Genomic DNA, 6,527 nt, shown 5'->3' with positions numbered 1-6,527 from the left:
GACTACTTGGAGGAACTGCTGGTGGAAGGCTCAATATGGATGACCCCACATTCAACCAAGGAAGGCTCGACCCCATTTAGTTGTGAGTTGAACGAAGCTATCGCCGGCCTACCTCCATTCTTGGGGGCTTTGAACCACCCGGTGATTCTGCCGGATGACCCCCCGGCCCAGCTGTCCCTTTCCACTCCCTCGCCATCACATTCCTCGCTATGGTTTGCCTTGAGTTTCCTTAACCCTAACCCTACAGAGACTTGTGCTGGTCTTACCTCCCTCCCTTCATCCTCCGGTTACACCTATACACTGCCCAACTCGTCCACCATAGTTGTCTCTGAGCCCCTGATTACGCCGCATGTTTCTGTTCCTCCATCCAAAAGCTTCTCAAACATCCCTCCCTTATCTGACGCCTTACCATCTGTACCTTTCCCTACACCTGAGGACCCTCCTGTATTCAGGGATAGCTCTGTTCATAGGGAGGACTCAACCGTGGAAGTGAGGCCTCGAAAGAAATATCGGTGCTTCAGATCTAAAGTAGAAGACATCATTCTTCGGCTCAAGGAGCACATACAACTCAAGGAAACAATGGATATCGCTCATAGGGTTTTGGGTGGAAGAATCTGAGGTCGAAATCACACTGCGGTCTATTTAAAGTTATGGACCTCTGAGGTCTAGGGACAACACTTGGCCGATCTACCCATGGTACAGACCTTCGTGGGAGGTTGGTTCGTGTTAAGGTTTGCCAGGCCCGACCACACAAATTGGGTTTTATCGTCATTCTGGAACATTGAGCATGCACCTATACTTCTGAAGAGATGGACACCTCTTTTCGACCTGAAACAAAGCACATAGGGGTTGGCACAATTTGGATTAGACTGTTGGGGCTCCCGCTACACTTTTGGTTTGAAGATATCTTTCAACGCATCAGCAACTCCCTTGGCACTTATATGGAGTTCGATAAGTCCTACATTTCCACAGGCAAGATGGCCTATGCCAGGATACTGGTGCACATGGACACTAGAGGGGGTTTGCAGGAACATATCACCATTTAATTGAGGACATACTCTCAGAAACAGTTGTTGGATTATGAAGGAGTGCCTTACAGATGTCAAAGATACCACAAGGTTGGCCACGTATACAGGGATTGTCCCATGATTAACAAGGGGGGACAAAGAACATCTGAAAAACTTTCGAGAAATACAATCCCTCAGGACCTATCTCAGACCACTATGGAGGTTGAAGATCAGCCACAGCAGGCCCTGACAAAAGAGGGCAAGGCACTCAAGAAAAATGCAAAGAAGAAGCATGGGAAAGCTCCACTTCGGCCACCCTCTCCACCTCTGACGAGAGCTCAGGCGGCTATAGGGGATGCATTTTCCACGGGTATGACAAATCCTCCTCACTCCCTTGCCTTTAATGCATCTGAATCTCTATGTACTTCTACTTCTCAATTTCAAGTTAGAGCTTCTGATCCCCTGGATGTATCCCTCTACTCTACTACTCCCTCTCAGGTATCCCATCCTTTCCCCTGGCCCTCCCAGCTGACCCCTATCAATTAGCATTGCCCTATAGTGACTCCTCCTCCAGTATACACCATCTCTCAGCCATCCATTCCTGAGACCCCTTACACTCGACATCCAACCATCCTATCAACACTGAACCCCGATATCCCCTCCACTTGAGGTTATGCTCACAGGGCCTTGATCCTATAGGTTTCGGTATCGATTGTACACCTTCATTACCTAAACCAACTCGGGGACGCCCCTCCTCACTCTCCAGAGCTAAGCATCAGGCAGGGGAGGAGATTTCCACGGGTAAACAAAAAACCATTGACTGGGTTCTTAGAGTAGAGCAAACCCTAAATCTTCCCCCTCCATGAAGATGCTCTCCTTTAACTGCCGAGGGATGGCTAGCCCTGGGAAAAAGGTAGCCTTGAGACCACTGATTGCTATGGAAGCTATAGATATCATTTTTCTCCAAGAAACCCTAGGTCCTGCCTGCACCATCACTCCCCTTCTAGAATCATGGCTTCCAAGATGGTCCTTTCATTCGCTAGATGCCACGGGTAGATCTGGAGGGGTAGCCCTGGGTATATGCAACCGCTCCATTAAGATGCTTAGTGTTTGGGGGGGACACAGATACCTAGGAGCAGACATATTTTCACCCTCTCTTGAAGTCGGCTACAGAATCATCAATGTATATGGCCCTTGTTGTGACAGGGCCGATTACTGGAGGAAACTGCTAAATTCATCAATCCTCCAGTAAGATAACATAATACTGGGTGGGGATCTGAATTTTTCTATAGGGTATGCGGAGTCATGGGGACAACAAGCTCAGGTGGATACACTGTCAGTATTCTTTGAGAACCTTTTGGAGGACCACAACCTAATAGACATCCCCTCTGCCAAAATCCAGCCCACATGGAGGAATAATAGAACTAGTGAGGCAAGTCTGGCCAGAAGGCTCGACAGATTCCTCATTAAAGTGTCTCTGGTCAACAGGGGTACTCATATTAGAAAATGGGTTGGTTCGGGTGGTCTATCTAATCACAGACCTATCTACCTGGAACTGCAGCATGTCATTGATAAGCCAAAGGCTCCCTTTAAATTTAACTCTACTTGTTTAAGGGATGGTGATCATATGAGGATGGTGGCTGACTTTTGGAAGGCTCACCCACCTGGTACTGATGGGAACATAGCGGAAGGGGGGTTAATGTCCTCCACCTGTACCATTTTTATTCAGATTAGACAAAGAAAGCACTAAAATAGCTAGTACTCTGAACTATAAATATAGCCTTAAACAAAATGGCATGCATCCGACCTCCTGCACTATGTTGAAGATCATTTCTCCCATCTATATCTTTCTAGATTTTGCAAGAGAGGAAAAGTCTGGCTGATTCGTTACAGACATCATCCAAGCCCATTTATGATCATTGACATCCACAAAGTTCTGAGCAGCAGCGATTCGATCCAATGGAATATAAGCATAGATCCCATTTATCCGCCCTGCAGCAAAACCAGTATAGCCTGCCATGGCTCCATGGATGGCAGAATTAGCAAGCAGAGTACAGTAGATATTATCAGCAGCATTAGCCGGCACAGCTCTGATCATATAAGTTGGGTCAATATATTTCAATGTAAGGGTCTCATTGGGGTGATGCTTCTTCCACCAACGCTTCAGCTCATCCCTGAGCCATGGCCCAACATCGAAAAATGTAGGATTTCCATATTCATCCCTCTTCTCCTTGTCCTCAGGCCTCCTGGGAATCAATTCTTGTCCAGCCCCCTCTGCAACAACAAGCACAAAGTGTCCATTCTCTTCCAGAGTATGATCTAGAAACTCAAATAACCCCCCTTCTCCCTCCAGATAAAATGGGTTCTCAGGTATAAGGCAACAGTCCACATCCCTGCTTCCCAAAGTTGAATGCAATGCAATATGTCCAGTATACCTACCCATCAACTTAACCAGCCCTACTCCATTAGGGGCACTCTCTGCCTCAACATGGGCAGCATTGATGGCACTCTGGGCTGTCTCCCCTGCTGTATGAAATCCAAAGGACACATCAATAATACCCACATCATTATCCACAGAATTGGGGATCCCAACAATTGAAACCTTAAGGCCCCTCCTCTTAACTTCTTCAATACCTTCACTGCACCCTTCATGGTCCCATCCCCACCAATGATATAAACCTGGTTAAAACCATTGGCTTCAATGCCATCCACTATCTTCTGCAAATCAAAGCCCCCCTTTGAGGTCTCCAGCATTGTCCCCCCTGTCTTGTGCCAATTGTCCACTAATTTTGGATTCAAAACCACAGGCTTTGATGAATAAAACCCACGATACCCCGACCTAATCCCTTTGATATCCCTTACGCCATACTGAAACCAGAGACCAATCACAAGCTCTCTGATGACAGTGTTAACACCAGGTGATAACCTCCCACATGTAACAATGGTAGCATGGACATCATCAGGGCTAAAGCACACCTCAGACCTAGGCCCTGCTCTGTGATAAAGCACTTGTGTCTCCCTTGATATTGTCTGTATATCCACAGCAATGTCCTCCATAACCATATCATTCTCAGTCACAAAAAAACCTTCAACGGGAAGAAAATACTGGTTATGCATAAGAGGATTTCTAAAAGTGGGTACATCCTGTAAGTATTCTCTCAAGTGGGGAGTACTTTGAATCCTCTTCTGGCCATGATAATTGATGACAGAGCCAGCTGTTGATGAATGCCTTTCAAACTTCTGCATTGCAGATATCAGGAAAGAATGTAACCAACACAGAAACAGAAGATTTATAGAAAGTTCGAAGACAATGATAACGCTGAAAACTATTGAATCAATCACAGACTGTAACAATTGAAACACCTATAACATTCATACACGGTGATAACAATAACAATGTACCATTTAAGCAATAAAATCAACGAGAATCGATCTCAGGTCGCACGACTAAGGGCAGGAAACGAACCACGGCTTATTACTCTACTGGCCTAATCAGAGAAACCAAAGGCCTGTTACATGAATATCACAATTCATCCCAGGCTAGCCATAACAAGCATGATTCCTCGTGGTCATTCTGGTTCGCATAAATCCAACAATATAAAATTAGCGAAAACCTATCTTTGAGATCTGCGTTTCCAAATTTTGCTAAAATATTGTTTCTGCGAAATGTAAACTGTGCTAAGTGGCAAAACCTTTGCAATAGATCGTCCTTGAGGCCTTTACAGATATTCTTTAATAATCTAGTTTAGCGACGTGACCTGTGCAGGAAAAATGCAAAATCTGGTGTATCTGTGAGTGGTGAAAAATGCAGAATCTGGTGTATCTGTGAGTGGTTTAGGCTTTGTCTGGTTGCAAGTTCTGAAGGCATGCGATGGGGGCTCCGCGCACGGTTGAGGCCTCAGTTTGAATTTTGGCAACCAGATGTAGATGTCTGCGGTGCGACGTGACTCCGAATCGTTCGGACGGGAGGCTCTGTGAGACAGATACTAGTCGGAGTTAATGCGGAAGAGTGGAAGGGTGGCGAAGGAATGCGGTGTTGGCGAAAAGTGATGGAGAGTGGCAGAGGGAATTCCTGATTGCTAGAGCCAAAAGTTTTTCCGGGCGACCCCGCAAACTGGGCAATTCTTCTGCCTAGTTAGACTACTCCATTGAAAAATAGAAAGTTCGTGTACAACATATTCACTTCTAATTTTTCCTTTAATATTCGCCAGCGTGCTTTGACGTACTTTATTTATATCGAATATGCGCTACCTGCAATGAATACATTGTCGTAACAAGCCCACATTAATATTTCAGAATATTCCATTTAAAAAAATAATTCAATTCCCGTTGATTCCATATATAATAATAACTATATATGGAAAAACATCAAAAAAACACAAAATAAGTATTTTTAAAAGCGTACTTAAATGCTTTACGTTAATGTTTTTTTTTTTTTTAACAGGTACATCGTCGTCAAATCTGATCATCATCCTTAATCTCTAATTTTAATAAAAAAATATTAAAATATGGTTATCCTTTTTGAAAATGAAATATAAAATTTTAATAGTATTTACATTTTTATATCAGGGTTCTGGGCAGCACTGTTATTTTTTTTGGGTCATCGCATTCTTATTTTTTAAATTTCAGGATAGAATTGTTTTTTACTGTGAAATCAATTTATGGCCATCAAAACCTGTAAGCACTCAAAATATTAAAGTTTGAGAGTTTTAATTTAAATTTCTCAAAATTTTTGTTGAATTTAAAAAAAAAAAATGTCAGAATTTCAACTATTTTCTTAACACATTTGTGACTTCCTTAAACTACTCATTTTCTTAAACTACTCCTTGTATATATAATAATTACCAAATTCGGCGGAATTAACAAAGCTAATAATTCATTCAGCCGAATTATCCTTATAAAATGGATTCGTACATGTGACATCAAAACGGAAGATAAATCATGAGTAAGAGGACTGAAAGACTTACAAAACCTGACTGCATACGTGCTAGCTTACAGATTTGCGGGCCGGAAATTAAAGCCCACTAGACAGGCAGATAGACGTGCAGGAGATCAGCACTGAGGGGTTTTCTTTTGACTAGATTGTTAAAAAACATTAATGGATTGCATTATAAGTAAATTTTGTAAATTTTAGTTATAGTAATAAGCATTTTGATTTCAAATCTTAAAATATAGGAATACAATTTTTAAATTATATTAACTAATTTCTAAATTGAAAATTTATAAATCTAAATTATCCAAATTCTAAATCGAACTTAGTAACTATAGCGTACATCGAAGTTTCATATTGACACTTTCACTTGGCTGACGCTTTCGTTCTTATCTGAGATGTTCTAGAAGCGAGGAAACCGATGGATGCCATTATTGCACGTTGAAGGAAATATAATAATAATAAAAAAATGTCAAAAACACATGCGTTGCCATGATGCAATGTATTTGTGAGAAAAAATCGGAAGGGAGGGGACGAAAATGAGAATCAAGGATTTATATTTCTTACCAGCCCATCGGCGAGAAGGCACG

General features: G+C 42.6%; 1 pseudogene; it reads right to left on the bottom strand.

Moving 5' to 3' along the window:
- Nucleotides 1–2,846: 2,846 nt before the first annotated feature.
- LOC149257721 (ATP-dependent 6-phosphofructokinase 2 pseudogene) lies at nucleotides 2,847–4,245 on the bottom strand (annotated as a pseudogene).
- Between the last annotated feature and the right edge of the window lie 2,282 nt (nucleotides 4,246–6,527).

Source organism: Pinus tabuliformis, chromosome 6 (genome assembly GCF_031772625.1).
Source record: "Pinus tabuliformis cultivar Carrire ecotype Pingquan chromosome 6, CPIR1, whole genome shotgun sequence".
NCBI classification, from domain to species: Eukaryota; Viridiplantae; Streptophyta; class Pinopsida; order Pinales; family Pinaceae; genus Pinus; species Pinus tabuliformis.
The sequence above is the reverse complement of the archived record's forward strand: the minus strand, read 5'-3'. Positions and strand labels throughout refer to the sequence as shown.